This window comes from Ochotona princeps, chromosome 6 (assembly GCF_030435755.1).
Source record: "Ochotona princeps isolate mOchPri1 chromosome 6, mOchPri1.hap1, whole genome shotgun sequence".
Lineage (NCBI taxonomy): Eukaryota > Metazoa > Chordata > Mammalia > Lagomorpha > Ochotonidae > Ochotona > Ochotona princeps.
The window spans coordinates 17,346,938-17,364,543 of record NC_080837.1 but is presented as its reverse complement, the minus strand read 5'-3'; the positions used below and the strand labels follow the sequence as shown (position 1 = coordinate 17,364,543).

Here is a 17,606-nt window from a genome sequence, read left to right as displayed (position 1 = left end):
AGACCTGGAAGAGGTTCCTGGTTCCCCCTTCGGATTGGCACAGCACCGGCCGTTGCGGCTCACTTGGGGAGTGAATCATCGGACGGAAGATCTTCCTCTCTGTCTGTCCTCCTCTCTGTATATCTGACTGTAATAAAATAAATAAATCTTTTAAAAAAAAAGCGACATATACAATTCCATGCATATGAAACATGAATACATAAAGATAAAAACAAGATTGGTATTGTGTGAATTTTACCTCAATAAATTAAAAGAATGCTAGAACTTAACTGTTAGCATCCTTTTTGTTTAAGAGAGAAAGAGAAGTCTTCTATTTGCTGGGACACTCTCCAAATGGCCTCAATGGCTGGGACCAGGCCAGGAGGAAGCCAGGAGCGGGAGCTTCATTTGGTTCTTAGACTGTCTTCCACTACATTCCCAGGTACACTGGTATGGAACTCAATCAAAAGGGAACAGCCAGGACTCAAACTAGCATCTCTGCGGGATGTTGGCACTGCAGGTGGTGGCTGAAAACACTATGCTACAACTCAGGCCCCTGTCAACATCTTATGAAAACAATTACCCAAGCATGTGTGCACTCTGAGAGCAGCAGTGATGGGTCAGGTACTTGGAAGCCTGCAACCTATATGGAAGAACTAGTCTGGGTTCCTGCTTCAGGCTTTGGCCTGATCCAGCCCTGACTGCTGCAGGCATCTGAGAACTGAACAAACGGATCTCTCTCTTGCACACTGCATACACACACACACACACACACACACGTAATTTTTTAAAGAGTTTTATTAAAAAAGAAAAAGCTTCCATTACTTACTCCCATGGTCACTTTTTTTTTTCTTTTAAGATTTACTTACTTTCATTGGAAAGGCAGATATACAGAGAGGAGAGACAGAAAGATCTTTTGTCTGCTGATTCATTCCCCAAATGGCGACAACTGCCAGAGCTGAGCTGATCCAAAGGCAGGAACCAGGAGCTTCCTCTAGGTCTCCCATGCAGGTACAGGGTCCCAAAGCTTTGTGCTGTACTTGACTGCTTCCCCAGACCACAAGTAGGGAGCTGAATGGGAAGCAGGGACACTGGGACATGAACCGCACCCATGTGTGATCCCAGAGAGTACAAGGCAAGGACTTTAACTCGCTAGGCTATTGTGTTGGGACCGGTCACTTTGATGATTTTTTTTCACTTTGATTTTTAAGATTGATTTATATTTATAGGAAAAGCAGATTTACAGAGAGAAGGAGACACAAAGAGAGACGTCTTCCATCTGCAGGTTCATTCCCCAAATGGCCATAACAGCCAATGATGAGTTGATCTGAAGCCAGAAGTCTCCTCCTGGTCTCCCATATGGGTGCAGCAGCCCAAAGACTTGAACCATCCTCCACTGCTTTTCTAGGCCATAAATGCAGGAAGCTGGATATTAAGTGGAGCAGCCAGAACTAGAACTGGCACCCATATAGGATGTTGGCACGCCAAGGGGAATTGGGTTAACCTGTAGAGTCACCATGTATGTCCCCACCCTACCCCCAGGAACTTTTACAAGAAAATTTTTGAAAGTGTCTAAATAACTTGCCTTGTTATGTATGATGTGCATTTTTTGCCTTCTAAGAATGATACCCTCTTATTCTCTATCATCTGGACTGAAAACTTTTCTGACTCAGTCTTTCCCTGTATCTTCTGGCCTCTAGCTATTATTAGTTGCTTCTTCAACAGAGTTTTAGAGGCAGAGACTTGAAGTTGACATCTTGGCTTCATACAGTACAAGCAGTGTGAGCTTCAAAAGTAACCTTCCTTTCTTTGCCTGATTGCCTGATCCCTAAAATTAGAATAGCCACACCTAAGTGATTGTGTGTGAGAATTAGAGGAAATAACATGTTCAAAGGACTTAACACACACTTGTTACACACACTGAATTGCCATCACTAAGGTTACTATTATAAATACTAATACTATCCCAGAACTCTTCCTGCTATTAGATTGTACCCACAAGACTGTCTTCACCTCCACAACCGGCCTTCTTATTCATTCTTAGCACCTAGAAAGATTGTGCTCAACACTAGACTGACCTCACATAAACACAATTAAATCCTGTTATATTCCGAAGTAACAACCTTCACTAGATTTCCACTTATTACCATATCGAGACTTTATCCTTGATTAACATTATCCTTGATTAACAGCAGTTCTCAAACGCCAGTATACAACAGTGTTATCATCTATGCTGGTTAAAACGGATTGCCGGAACCCATGCCCAGTTCTCAATGAGAAATTGTCTGTAATCACTTTCCAGGTGAGTCCAATGCTGCTTGTTCAGCAGCCATACTTGGAGAAGCACTGCCTTATGCATCTCTACTTTTCAGTCTTGATCCTTTCCCACTCCCTAACTTATATATATATTTTTTTAAGATTTATTTATTTTATTACAAAGTCAGATATACAGAGAGGAGGTGAGACAGAGAGGAAGATCCTCCGTCTGATGATTCACTCCCCAAGTGAGCCGCAATGGCCAGTGCTGTACCGATCCGAAGCCGGGAACCTGGAACCTCTTCCGGGTCTCCCACGCGGGTGCAGGGTCCCAAGGCTTTGGGCCGTCCTCCACTGCTTTCCCAGGCCACAAACAGGGAGCTGGATGGGAAGTGGAGCTGCCGGGATGAGAACCGGCGCCCATATGGGATACCGGGGCGTTCAAGGCGAGGACTTCAGCCGCTAGGCCTCGGCGCCAGGGCTGCTAACTTGTATACTTTTGAGTGGATTAACCTTTCCTTAAGCTAAGCACAATTCTCCCTGACTTAACCCACCTCCTTGCATATTATCAACACCTGTGAAATATTTTAAAACTATCAATACTTCATACCCGAGATTGTGATCTAACTGATCCTGGGATAAGTTTCCCCAAATGCTTCTTTTTTCAAATTTTGTTTGTTTGTTTATACCAGACTTACACAAAAAGAGACAGAGGCCTTTCATCTCCCAAGGTTTACTTCCCAGATGGCAGCAACAGTCAGCACTGAGCTGCATTTAGGTCTCCAACATGGGTGGCAGGGACCAAAACACCTGGGCCATCTTCCATTGCTTTTCCCAATAATAAACAACTGGATCAAAAGTGGAGCATCCAAGACACAAACCAGCACCCACAAGGGATGCCAGCATCACAGGCAGACAGCTGACCTACAGGTGACAACACCAACTCCCCCAAAAATTATTCTAACCAGCAAACACTGATTCTATTAAGATTCTAATAAGCAAAATGATTCTAATAAGAACCACTACTTTAACTTCATTCTCATCAGAATTATAAAGTAGTCACTGTTTTGTACCCTCTATATTCACATATGGAACAGATATTCAGCCTAGACATACATTAGCCTGGACACCTGCGCACTCGTGTGACTGAAGAGTAATGAGTTAACTCATCACCTGCAATGCCAGTATCCCCAGTTACACTGGATCCAATTCTGACTGCTCCACTTATGATCTAGCTTCCTGCTGATTGCCTGGAAAAACTAGTGAAAGACGGCCCAAGTACTTGGGCTCCTGACACTCACGTGTCAGACCAGCATGGAGTTTCCAGCTCCTGGTTTCAGCCTCTCCCAGTCCTACTTGTTGTGGCTATTTGGGCACTAAACCAGCAGCTAAGGAAATTTCTCATTCTCTCTTTCAAATAAATATTTTTTAAAAGGCACCTGCATCTTACATTATACATTAATTTCACACTTCAGTTACTGACTCTACCAATGCAGACCCTGGAAAGCAGTGGTTATAGTTCCTGTCACTCACACGGGAAATCTCTGGTTGGTTCTGAGAGCTGAATCAAAAGAGTTCTGTTACACATGTACTTGTATGCTTACTTTCTCTCAAATACTTTTTAAAATAATTTCTAGGCCTGGCATAGTAGCCTAGTGGCTTGAAGTCCTTGCCTTGCATGCGTCAGGATCCCTTATGGGCACGGGTTCTAATCCAGGCAGCCCCACTTCCCTTCCACCTCCCTGCTCGTGGCCTGGGAAAGCAGTTGAGGATGGCCCAAAGCTTTGGGGCCCTGCACTCATGTCAGAGACCTGGAAGAAGCTCCTGGCTCCTGGCTTCAGATCAGCTCAGCTCTGACTGTTGTGGCCACTTGGGGAGTGAATCAGCGATGGAAGATCTTCCTCACTGTCTCTCCTCCTCTCTGCATATCAGCCCTTTCAATAAAAATAAATAAATCTTTAAAATAATACTAATAATAATTTCTATAGCACTCATGAGGTATATCATCAGGCCTGTACCTACTGTGTGACTCTCTACCTTTCAAGTCTTGGTGCTCCAACTGAATCATCAAGACTATATCTTCAGTTTCTGTATTCTTACATTACTAATATGATGAATGCACAATAGGAACTCTCATTATTTCTTCACTGACTGAATCAAACTAATATTCACAGCTTTAATATTATTTCTTTTCTAGCCCATTCAGAAATGCTCCCTCCTTTTTAAACACAGCTCTGTAGCAAACTCACTTTTGTTATGGTGAGTCACTTAACCCCTTCCTTTCTCAATGAACTGAAAAGAAAAATACTAATGTATCAGAGTAATGGAGAATAATAAACTGATTAATAGCATTATAAATGGCCTTACAGTTGCTTCCTTAGAGCAAATGGCCCTTTCTAAATCCATTAAAGATAGTTTCAAAACAGTTAAAGAATCAAAGAAGCTGAAGCTCTGAATAGTTCTATTTGTTTTCTCAACAGATGTGCATCCTTCAAGCCCTGAATTCACCAGATGCATATTAAATTAATCTGTACTTTTAGTTTTTACGTAACACTCCACTCCAGCTTTATAAATACTACACCACCACATGAAAGCAGAATTCCATTGTTGCTTTGTGGCATTAAATATTAACAGACTATTTCCACTGTGCAAAAAAAAATACATTAAGATTCATTTTAATGCAGCCAAATGTGTGCTCACTAAATATAGATTATAATAAACTCATCTTTAAGTTGGCCAATTTCTACCTAGAATGTGAAACATAACAAATTTGCTCAGTGACACCTGGTACCCATGGGGAAAAAACACATTAACACAGTACTTCAGATTTTAACCAGGAATTCAACCAAGTACTTGAATTCTAAGAAATAACTACAGTAGTTTAATTTCCTAGAAAATTTTCTTCTTACAAAACTGTAATATTTTCATTAACTAAAATGAAGATTTCAGGGTAGTTACATCAGAAATTGGACTGTACAGGGAGTCAGGAGGTCTAGATTCCAGTCTGATTCATTAACCAGCTCTACGATCTTAAGCAAGTCACTTAGCCTATTTGCCCTTAAGTGGTCGAAGCTGAAAAAAAGCTATAAAAAGGTCTATCTATCTCCATGTTTTAAACTCCATGACGTTAAAATCTACCAAATTCAAGCAACTCCAGCTGCAACCAGATGGATCCCATTACATGGAAGCTTGTCCACTGATTCATTTGGAGAGCCTCCATCTCTGGGAAACATGCTTTAACAGATCCTTCAATCTTCTTCCATGATAGTCCTTCTTCATAAACAGAGGACTTTTTGTTATGATAATAATAAAGGTTACTAAAATGCTTTGGAAAACAGAAGGTGTCCTAATAGTGGAAGACAATCAGAAAAAGCCAACTAGCTAAGGATTAGTGCTTAGACTGCATGACAAAGAATGTCTCGGAAACATTCTACATTTTTTTAAAAGATTTATTTATTCTTCTTGGACAGTCAGATTTGCAGAGAGAAAGATCTTCCACCTGCAGGTTCACTCCCCATGTGGCCAAAACGGCCAGAGCTGAGCCAAGATCCGAAGCCAGGAACCTGGAGCTTCTTCAGGTCTCCCACATGGGTGCAGGGTCCCAAGGTGTTGGGGACATTCTCTTCCTCTTTCCCAGGCCACAAGCAGGGAGCTGGAAGGGAAGTGGAGTAGCTGGGACATGAACTAGCACCCATATGGGATTCCGGCAGATGCAAGGCAAGGACTTTAGTCACTAGGCCATCATGCAGGGCCTATATTCTACTACTTTTAAGATCAAGATTCTCAGAGTAAAGCAGAATTGGAGATACTCAGGCAGGCAAAGCAGTCCCCTGGTATCTTTCCTTACTCAATATCTTTTCCAGTCTTTTCCAGCTCAATCTCTTGCTTAATCTTCAAAAACAAATGCAATAGGGAGAAGCTAACATGGGGAAGAACAGTCAAGACGTCTGTACAACTAAAACGGTGGAAAATAAAATGTACATGACAAAGGTCCTTAACTTTAACAGTTTAAAAATTCTGAATTCAGATCTCCTAACAGGCCACTTTATTACTTCCAACTAGCATAAAGGTTGGTATTACATTTAGCTCATACTTCCTAATGCTCTAACACACAGATTAAACAAATTAAGTACTTGCCAGTTAACATCTAACGACTTAGTATCCATCATTTTGTAAAGGAAAACCTGACTTTGAACAATGCTAGGCAGATCTCATTTAAGAACCATTCTCAATACATTTCATTCAGTTTAATATCTTAGAAAGCCAACAATGGGGGCCTGGCGCAATAGCATAGTGGTTAAAGTCCTCGCCTTGCATGCTCCAGGGATCCCATATGGGTGCTGGTTCTAATCCCAGCAGCCCCACTTCCCATCCAGCTCCCTGGCTTGTGGCTTGGGAAAGCAGTCGAGGATGGCCCAAAGCCTTGGGACCCTGCACCTGCATGAGAGACCCAGAACAGCTCCTGGCTCCTGGCTTCGGACTGGCTCAGCTGCAGCCGTTCTGGCCACTTGGGAAGTGAATCATCGGATGGAAGATTTCTCTGTCTCTCCTCCTGTCTGAATATCCACCTTTCCAATAAAAATAAATACATCTTTTAAAAAAAAAAAAAAGAAAGAAAGAAAGCCAACAATGGGATCAATATTGTGGTACAGTCCAAGAAGGCATTGTCTGCAAGGACAGCATTCCACAACGGTGCCACTTTGAGTCCTGGCTGCTCCACTTCTGATCCTGTTTCTTGTTAATGGGCCTGAGAAACCAGTGGAAGATGGCCCAAGTCCTTAGGACCTTACATTCACATGGAAGACCCAGAGGAAACTCCTGACTCCTGGCTTTGGACCAGCCCAACAACTCCAGCACTTGTAGCCACCTGAGGAATGAACCTGTTGATGCAAGATCTGTGTTGCTTATTCTTCTCCAAGTCTGTCATTCAATGAATAAAGGAATAAGCCTTAAAAAGGGGGGTGGGGAGGGGACCAAAAGCATTACTAACACTTATAGAACAGAAAATATTTTAATAGAACAATTGGAAGGTACCAGGTGTTTGGAGCAGTAGTTAAGCCACCATTGGGGATATAAGTATGCTTACTGGCACATCGGTACTCATCACTTGGCTCCTCTTCTTATCCAGCTTCCCGCTGATGTGCAGCCTGGAAGGCTGCATGGAAGGCTGCAGCGGATGGTTCAAGTCTTTGAATTCCTGCCAACCAATTGGGAGACCCTGCTTGAGTTCTAGGCTCCTAGATTTAGCCTGTCCCAGCCCCACATCACAGGCATCTGGGGAGTGAATAAGCAATTGAAGATCTCTTTCTGCCTTTCCAATAAACAAAAATGAAAAACAGAGGAAGAAAGGAAGGACATAGACAAACCACCAATTGAAAAGAAAATCAGAAAAAAACATATCCAATAAAGAATTTGCATCCTGGGCCCGGCCAGTAGCCTAACAGCTGAAGTCCTCGCCTTGCACTCTCTGGGATCACATATGGGTGCGCCAGTTCATACCCTGGCTGCGCCACTTTCCATCCGCTCCTTTCTTGTGGCCTGGGAAAGCAGTCAAGGACGGCCCAAAGCCCTGGGACCCCGTACCGCGTGGGAGACCTGGAAGAAGCTTCTGGCTTCGGATCAGCTCAGCTCCAGCCATCATGGCCACTTGGGGAGTGAGCCAGTGGACAGAAGATCTTTCTCTCTGTATTTCCTTTTATCTGTATATCTGCCTTTCCAAAAAAATAAATAAATCTTTTTAAAAAAGAAACTTTTAAAAAAAGGATTTACATTCAAAATATACAATAATCACTTAAAACACAACAAAAAATACAGAAAGCACAGAAAATAAAATTACCCAATATTAATATAGGCAAGAGATGTGAACAAATACCTCACCAAAAGACTATAAATATGTGAATATGCTCAAAATCACGCTATTATGGAATTGCAAATTAAAACAACATAGAAATATCACCCCACCTCTATTTGATAATGGTTAAAATACTAACAAAACAAATAAGAAAATAAAACACCATATGCTGATACTCTGAAAGGATGAAAGTGTAACCATTGCAAATGGAAGGTAAAATGGCAAGGCACTTTGGAAGACAGTCTGATCATTTCTTTTTCTTTTTTTTTTTTTAAAGATTTATTCATTTTATTACAGCCAGATATACACAGAGGAGGACAGACAGAGAGGAAGATCTCCCGTCCGATGATTCACTCCCCAAGTGAGCCGCAACGGGCCGATGCGCGCCGATCCGAAGCGGGGAACCAGGAACCTCTTCCAGGTCTCCCACGCAGGTGCAGGGTCCCAATGCACTGGGCCGTCCTCGACTGCTTTCCCAGGGCACAACCAGGGAGCTGGATGGGAAGTGGAGCTGCCGGGATTAGAACCGGCGCCCAAATGGAATCCCGGGGCATTCAAGGCGAGGACTTTAGCCGCTAGGCCACGCCGCCGGGCCCCATTTCTTTTTCTATAACAGTGTTACCTTATGATCCAGCAATCATACCCCCACCGATTACCCCAAGGAGTGCCTAAATGTCCACAGTAAAACCTGTACAAGCATGTGGACAGCAGCTTTATCCATAACTGCCAAAACTGAGAGTCAATGGAGATGTCCTTCAACTTCAACACGTGAAGCAACAGGCAAACAGCACAAATTACTCAGAAATAAAAAGAAATGAACTATCAAACCAGGAGGAGGAGGGGAGGGAAGAGGAGAAAAGAAGCAAGGGGAAGAAGAAGAGAATGGAAGGGAGGGAAAGGAAGGGGAACAAAGTCATGCACACAGCTAAACAAAAGAAACCTGTTTTTAAAAAGCTGTACATGAGGGGTAGACCTTACGGTGCAACAGGTTCAGCTTCCATACAGGATCCCACAAGCCATGACCTAGCAGTTTTCAAGTACTGGCCACTCAACTGCTAATCCAGCTTACTGCTAATGTGTCTGGGAGGCAATGGATAACTGCCCAAATGCCTAAGATCCTATCACCCAAAAAAAGACAGCTGGAGTTCCAGGATGTGGCTTTGGACTGGCCCAGCCCTGGCTACTGTGGGCATTTGAAGAGTGAACCAGCAGATAAGACCTTTCTCTTATCTGCTGACAGGGAGAGAGCAATCTTCTATCTGCTAAATCACTCATCAAACAGTGGGAGCTGGGCCAGGTTGATCTCCCTCACAGGTGACAGCAGCCAAGCAGATGGGTCACCATCACTGCTTTCTCAGACACATCAGTGGACAGCTGGATAGAAAGCAGAACAGTCAGGATTTGAATCAACACTACAATATGAGACACTAACGCTGTAAGCGGCACCTTAATCTGCTGTGCCAAACAACCTGCATAAAGTTAAAACAAACAAAAACAAACAAAATCCCATGATTTCAACTATGCAACATTTTGGAAAAGGCAAAACTATAGAGGCAATGGTAAAGTCAATGGCTGCCACTGAGTGAGATAGTGGAGCAAAGCACATGTGGTGTTTAGCATAGTGGAATAACTGAATGATTTCAAAGTGTAGTCACTGCCTACTTGTCAACAATCACAGAACCTACAAGTTAATCCTAAAAAATCAATGACAGAGATGATGCTAAATTATCAATACCAGCTCATTAACTGTAACAAATGTACCAAATGCAAGACATTAATAACGGGAACAGTTGGGAAGGGTGAGATATGGAACTCTGCGCTATCTGTTCACTTACTCTGTAAATCTCCAACTATTCTAAAGTTTGAACCAATGTAACAATTACCTTAAATCAACCTCAACCATCCTTTGTATAGCAAGACAGAAGTTATGTTCACTGATAGAGCTGATGTTATATTTAAGTCAACGGAGGAATTTTATCTCTGAAAAATAATCTGATAAATTCAAAGCCACAAAACATGCAAGGGGTGAGGAAAGAAGGAATCTGAAACAGATGGCATCTAAATTTTTTCCTGAGTCCATTGTGAACACAATCCCAATAATGTGAAAATCAAATTTAGCTCTCCAAATAAGTAACCTACAAAATTTAAAATGGCAATTGTGAAGGAAATTCACTATTTTCTTCAAGTTTCTCAAAGGTTCTATATTTAGGCAGAAATGAGTAGAGACAAGTCAGATGTTCAAAAGAGAAAAACTATCCTTTCATACATTCAGAAGTCTTCATGGGAAATCTATTTCCAGTTATCTAAAGCAATTGAAGAAATTTTCGCCAAGCATCTATGATACCAGCCATTTTTTTTTAATCTATTTTATTGTATGGTTGTTGACAATCTTTACATAGTTAATTATGGTTAAAGAACAACAAAAAAAAAGGTTCAGGGGGTATAGGGAAGTGGGTAATACTATTATGTCCATATTGTTATATTGTTTCCATCATGTATCTTAGGTAAAGGGGGATATTGAGGGAGAAGCTCCACCCATTTTCCCACCCACCCCAAGTCCCGGATGTGGGGCATGCTCTGAGATATTTGCTCAAGTGGTTTTAACAGATCTCCAGTTATGAATTGCTGCCAGTTTCGCTCGATGAGGTCGTCCACTGATTGATATGGTCCATCATAAAATCTCCGTTTGCCCAGTATTTCGCTGCCAACATATAGCTGAGATGAATGATTGACCTGTCTGTCTTCTGTCTTTTCTTGGTTAGAGTTCTGAGTCCAGCAGTTCGATTGGGAAGATATCCAAAGAAACTCTGAGGTATTCCCAGACTAGTTTCTTGTATGTTCTAGCAAGCACAGGGCCCGGCACAGTCCATCACCCCGGTCAGCTGGTGGCTGCAATTGCTGGGTTGGTTCTGTTTTCGGTCCCGAGTTGCACTGGAACCAATGGGTGTTGCAGTCCAGTCTGGTTCGGCCCTTACATCAACCAGTGGGAGCTGCAGCCTAGTCGGGGCGACCCACAATAACCCCCACCAGGCCCGCCCTCTACCCTGGTTTGCCAGTAGCAGAAGACCAGTCTGTCCCCCATCCCATTTGGCTCTGATACCAGCCATTTTTAATGCTACAGTTAATATTTATTCTCATTAGGGACTAAATCACACCTACATAAAACATATATTTTAACATAAAAACAAATGCTGCAAGAATACTTCTTTGCTTTCAGTAAAGACCACTGTCAGAACATTATTTACCATTTCTACGGTTAATCTTTTTTTCCATTCTTGATTTGGTAGCACCCCTCAAACAAAAAACTACATTGTTCATTATATGATTTGAATATACGGTACATACATAAACCTTCTCAGTTTTTCCGAAAATCTGAAACCATCCAAGGCACAAATATTAAAGGAAGGTTTGCTCATTTTTAGAGTTCCTGACAAGCAAATTCCATAACTGACAACTGCAAGGATCCCTGGATGGTCACATATTTCAAGGAGAAGAGGTTACTGAGTAGTCTCAGAAATCTGACAGTTTTATTTGTTGCATGCAAAAAAACAAATTAGAACTCTATTATCTAAATGAATTATTACACAGTTTTATAAAAGGACAGAGAAAAAGAAAAACTTCTGATACCATCACTTAGGAAGCCCACATCCCTCATGAGCATATGGCACTTCAAGTCTCAATGACGCTGCCTCTGACCCAGCTCCTTGCTAATATGCCTAGAAGCAGCAGAAGATGGTTCGAGTACGTGAGTTACTGGCACCCACGTGGAGACCCAGATTGTCTCCTGGCTGCTCCACTTCTGATCCAGCTCCCTTCTAAAGAGCCTGCAGAAAGCAGTGGGCGATGGCCCAAGTTCTTACAGCCTTGCATTCACATACACAGGAGCTCCAGGCTCCAGGTTTCGGCATGGTACAGTCAAAGTCGTTGTGGCCATTTGAATAATGGGCCAGTGGATGGAAGAGATCTCTCTCCCTCGCTCTAAAAATTCTGATTTTCTTGTTTGCTTGTCTGTTTAAAGATTTGTTTATTTTCATTGGAAAGTCAGATACACAGAGGGGAGGAAAGACAAAGAGGAAGATCTTCCATCTGATAATTCATTCCCCAACTGGCCACAACAACCAGAGCTGTGCTGATCCAAAGCCAGGAGCTTCTTCCAGGTCTCTCACACGGGTGCAGGGTCCCAAGGCTTTGTGCCACCCTCCACTGTCTTCCCAGGCCATAAGCTGGGAGGTGGCTGGGAAAAAGGACCGCTGGGACATGAACCGGTGCCCATATAGGAATCTGGTGTACGCAAGGCGAAGACTTCAGCCCCTAGGCTACCGTGCCGAGCCTAAACATTCTGATTATCAAATAAGTAAATAAGTCTTAAAATATACTAACTGTCAATTGTAGGAAAAAGGAAACAGACAGCTAAAAATCTGATATCTAATAGGTTAAAGATTATTTTAAACACAAAAAACGAATAAAGACTTAATGTATCTTGTATTAATTTCCACATTCCAAGAACAATTTAAAGGTAGAAAAGTATTTTTTATTTAAAAAAATGACATTTCTATTGGAAAGGCAGACTTACAGAAAGAAGGAGAGACAGAAATATCTTCCAGCCGCTGGTTCACTCCCCAAATGGCCACAACGTCCAGACGTGAGGCAACCAGGAGCCAGGAGCTTCTTCCAGGTCTCCTACGCGGGTACAGGGTCCCAAGGCTTTGGGCCACCCTCTGCTGTTCTCCCAGGCCATGAGCAGGGAACTAGATGGGAAGTGGCGCAGCTGGGACACAAACCAGCACCCCTATGGGAGGCCAGTGTTTCGAGCTGGAGGATCAGCCAGTAGAAACATTGTGCTGGCCTCAAAAGTATTCTTTCATTTATTCTCCAGGACATTACATATAAGCATTCTGTAAGTTTTGTCAATATGTGGTCTAAATCCAATTAAGAGAAATCAGGCTACAGATTCTATACTTTGTAATTTATATCCCAATCTAAATTCTCTTTAACCAAATATATGACATTATGAATTATATGTGGACGCGGGGACGGGGATAAATAAGCATTCCTTTTAAATGTTTTTCATGTCAAGTCATACTCTATACACCAACATGGTGAATCTGAGAAAAACATAAGAAATATACTTTGGTCACTTCAATAAATAGGATCTAACCTTAACTATTACAAGTTTTAAGTAAATACTGTTGATTTAAATTAATACTGCTCACAATTTCTAGAAGCCCCTGAAAGTCTAGCTGCATACATGCATTGCACTATTATTACCCAGTTTCCTTCCTATTTCAAACCTCTTTCCACAAAACTGAGCTACCTTAACTCTACCATTCAATCCTGCCATTCAAAGCTATTTCTGTTTAAAAGGGGCTGTTACTTAACTACATGACTCTCCCTCTTTGGCTGGTAAGAAATTTAGCTCGTTTCACACATGAAGAAACCAAAGTTCTACCAGGATGTACGACTTACCCAAGGACAACAGCTAGTATGCAAGCGGCACAGTATGGCTTCAATCTGACTTATCTGCCTCAAAGCCAACACTTCCACCTAACCACAATGATCTCCTTAAACGATTAAGGCACGGGCTCAATAGCACGAGTTATCCCTACCACACCTCTAATCCAGTCAGCGACGCACGAGAGGATCTTTCTGCTTCATTTAAACTAGGACAGCTTTAGTGGCAGGTAAGAGGCTGGAAAAGGCTTGCCTCAACATGTCTTACCTAGACCTCTAGATCTAAACGGTTTCTCCAATCTTTTACACACACACACACACACACATCCACATCCACCGACCTACAATGCAAGCTACGCCTCACTAGCCTATAGTTAGGTGCTGACAGAATTGCACTCTGCTGACAACTTACACCAGATTTCACATCGAGCTTGGAGAAACAGTCGGGTATTGCCTTACCGGCACTTTTCCACCATGTGAAGTTAGCATTTTAAAGGCAACACATCCAGTTCCACACTCTATTTTACACCGTGATGTCTTCCCACTTTTGGGAGGGGGGTTAAGGGGGCAGGCACAGCTCCTCTAGGACGTTGGGGCGAGGGAGCAGTAAAGGAAGAAGAGGGGGAAGCGCACGGAAGTTGGGTGGAGGGAGGTCTCATTACCCACTCTTCTGCCCTAGCTTTGCCAAGGGCGGCTCCCCGCGGTGCCCAGCCGTCTGAGAGCCCCCTCCACCAACCCTCAGAGCCCGCAATCTGTCCCAGCAGGGATGGGCAATAAAAGAGTCCTGGAAGGATGGACCTGCCCCCTTCCCAGCCACGCTGCTCGGCCCTGGGGGATGCTCCCCCACCCTCTTTTCCACAGCGAGTCCTCCAGGTGCCAAACTCCAGGGTCCGCACCGGCCAAAGACTTCTGCCTCCGAAGGGGCGCCTTTGCCCGGCCACCCCAAACTCTCCGCCCTCGGGGCTCCACGCAGTTCTTCCATTCTACCCCCGCAACCTTCCACAGAAACACACACACACACACACACACACACGCCGGCCAGAACCCCGCCCGGACCCCTCCACCCTCCTCCCCACACACACACACAACAACCTCCTCACACACACACACACACACACAAACACGGTCCGACTCGAGCTGCCCGGCTCCCGTCGAAGCCGGAGCTGGTACCTGGTGCGGCCGCGCTCCGGGGCTCCGTGGGGGCGGGCGCGGTCTCGTCCCGGAGGCGCCCAGAGCCGCTCGCTCCCACCCGCTGCGGCAGCTCGGCTTTCCCAGGAGCCGGCGGGCGGGAGGCGAGGAGGCGGAGGGGAGGGGGAAGGCGAGGAGCCCCAGGGGCGGCGGGGGCCGAACCGGAACCACTAGCGCCGGCCCCGCCCCCCGACCGGGAGCCCGCAGCGCACCCTGCCGCTCCTGATAGGATGACTCGGGAGCAGGCGTGGAGAGATTGACACCACCACTTCCGGGTCAGCCCTGTGCGGCCACTCCTTAGCAACCGCGTGGGGTTGCTAAGCGGAAGTGCCTTCGAAGGCACCCCCTCACACACACACACATACACACACACCCCCACCGTCAGTTCTTCGGGACCAGCAGGAGGTTGGTTAGGAGAAAGACTGGTTTTTTGCTTTGGCGACACTCTGAGCTGCTGCTCCTGAGCTGGGGAGCGAGTGGACTCTCGCTGGCCGGGCAGCACGCCGCCAGTCCCGCTTTCACACCGCCTCCCACCACTCTCGCACCTGCTGCGTGCAGCCCTGTAACCCAGCAGCCCCGGGGGGAGGGGAGTTCCTCAGGAGGCTCTTTCCAGTCCCTCGCAGGAGTTCCTTTTCTGACAGTTCAGCACGCATTACCCTCTGGTGGGTTTTCCATTTGTTTGAGAGAGACTTGTAAAATCTCCTGTCGTGTTGTGAAAGCTTTTCCGTGCACTAGGATCTCCTGCAGCAGTCCCTGAAGCTGAAATGGTGAGAACATTTTTTTGTCTTCACCTGGCTTTTTGTTTTTTGTTTTTTGGGTGAGGATTGTGCACATTTGTGTGTGGTTTGGAAATAGCCTAGCTAAGTGGAAAAGAATTTTTTTAATCGATGTAACTCGAGCGATTTTAATCCCTAAAACGGTAAACAAAGAAAAAGGCCACAGGCAGCCAGGAATCAAGCTTCAGAAAGTGGAAAACATCTGCCACTCTGACATTCAGATCTACTCTTTAGACAAGGAAAGTGTCCATAAGAAATGTCATTTTTTCCTTGTATTTGGGTTTGAAAATATTAGGAAAAGCTGGGGCTAGGAGGATAGCTCAGTTGGCTTTTCCTCCACCTGCAAGCACCAGCTGTCTTCCCATATGGGCACTGGTTTTTGTCCCAGCTCCTCCACCTGGCCTCAGTTCAGCTCAGCTCTAGCCACTGAAGCCACTTGGGGAGTGAACCAGAGGATGGAAGATCTCTCTCTAAACCTGCCTTTCCAATAAAAATAATTACATCTTTTTATTTGTTTAAGATTTATTTATTTTATTGGAAAGGCAGATGTACAGAGAGGAGGCGAGACAGGAAGATCTTCTGTCCGATGATTCACTCCCCAAGTGGCTGCAACAGCCGGTGCTGCGCTGATGCAAAGCCAGGAGTCAAAACCTTCTTCTGGGTCTTCCACGTGGGTACAGGGTCCCAAGGCTTTGGGCCAATCTCTACTGCTTTCCCAAGCCACAAGAAAGGAGCTGGATGAGAAGTGGAGCTGCGAGGCCTCTGGGATTAGAACCCGCGCCCATATGGGATCCTGGTGCATTCAAGGTGAGGACCTTAACCATTACACTATCACGCCAGGCCCAATTACATTTTTTTAAAAAAAGATTTATTTTATTTTATTACAAAGTCAGATATACAGAGAGGAAGATCTTCCGTCCGATGATTCCGATGATTCACTCCCCAAGTGACCACAAAGGCTGGTGCTGCGCCGATTCGATGCTGGGAACCTGGAACCTCTTCCAGGTCTCCCACACGGGTGCAGGGTCCCAAAGCTTTGGGCCATCCTCAACTGCTTTCCCAGGCGACAAGCAGGGAGCTGGATGGGAAGTGGAGCTGCCGGGATTAGAACCGGCGCCCATATGGGATCCCGGGGCATTCAAGGCGAGGACTTTAGCCGCTAGGCCACGCCACTGGGCCCAGAAAGAAAATTTTCTGTACTTTGATTCATTCCCCAAATGGCCACAACAGCCAGCACTGGGCCAGGCAGAATCCAGGAGCTGGGAGCTTCTTATAAGTCTCCCATGGATCCTGGTGTGCAAGCACTTGAGCCAACTTCTGCAGCTTTCCCAGAGCAGTAGCAGAGAACTAGATCCAAAGTGGAACAGCTGGAAATAAAAAGGAATCATAGGGGAGGCCAGCACTGCAGTTAGTAGTTTAAACTGTACCACAATGCTGATCCCTGCCTCCCAGTTTTAACTGAATGGAGATCTCTCTGCCACCTCTATATACCTACTGTTCTCAGAGATAGAAGGAACCATTTTAACAGTGTTGGGTGGACCCATCTGATCCTGTAATTTTTCCAAAAGTGGGTTACTCCAAGGAAATACAATAAGGTTTTGTAACTGTGTGTGTAAATATATGTATACGCACACACAGTTTAGGCTTTATTATGATTAAAAACATTTTTTGGAGAGGCAAAGCAATAAAGGTCAATAGAGAGAGCTCCCATCACAGGTTTACTCTCCAAATGGCCACATCTCAGTCTGGTCAGGCCAAAGACAGGAGTCAGGAATGCCATCCAAGTTTCCCATGTGGGTGGCAGGGACTCCAATTGCTTGGGCGATCCTCCTCCACCTTCCTAGGTACATTAACAGGAAACTGCATAGGAAGCAGATTAGGCAGTACACTAGCTGGCACTCTCTTATATATTTTAAAGAATTATAAACATTTTTAAAATTTGTCAGCAAAGAAACAGAGCTCCCATCCACTGGTTTGCTCCCCAAATTAAAAAAACAAACAAACAAACAAACCTTGAAAAGGAAAAAGTTTAAGTAGGACCTGTGCCAAATTAAAATGAAATATCAAATACTATACACGTGAAATGTGTAGGTTCTTTAGCATTA

General features: G+C 44.4%; 2 protein-coding genes across 4 annotated transcripts in view; one reads left to right on the top strand and one right to left on the bottom strand.

Annotated features, from left to right (window-relative positions):
• CSNK1G1 (casein kinase 1 gamma 1) overlaps positions 1 to 14,984 on the bottom strand; it is a 131,147-nt gene extending 116,163 nt beyond the window's left edge. For 2 of the 3 annotated variants that reach the window (XR_009245589.1, XM_058665689.1), the window contains exon 1: positions 14,708 to 14,982. The gene's annotated coding sequence lies outside the window, so the exon portion shown is untranslated. Of the gene's footprint in view, positions 1 to 14,707 lie in introns of all 3 variants that reach the window. The other variant, XM_058665686.1, reaches the window with a different exon arrangement.
• A 362-nt stretch (positions 14,985 to 15,346) lies between these two features.
• The window catches only part of TRIP4 (thyroid hormone receptor interactor 4), a 105,277-nt gene continuing 103,017 nt past the window's right edge, over positions 15,347 to 17,606 (top strand). The window contains exon 1 of the mRNA XM_058665684.1: positions 15,347 to 15,492. The gene's annotated coding sequence lies outside the window, so the exon portion shown is untranslated. The remainder of the gene's footprint in view (positions 15,493 to 17,606) is intronic.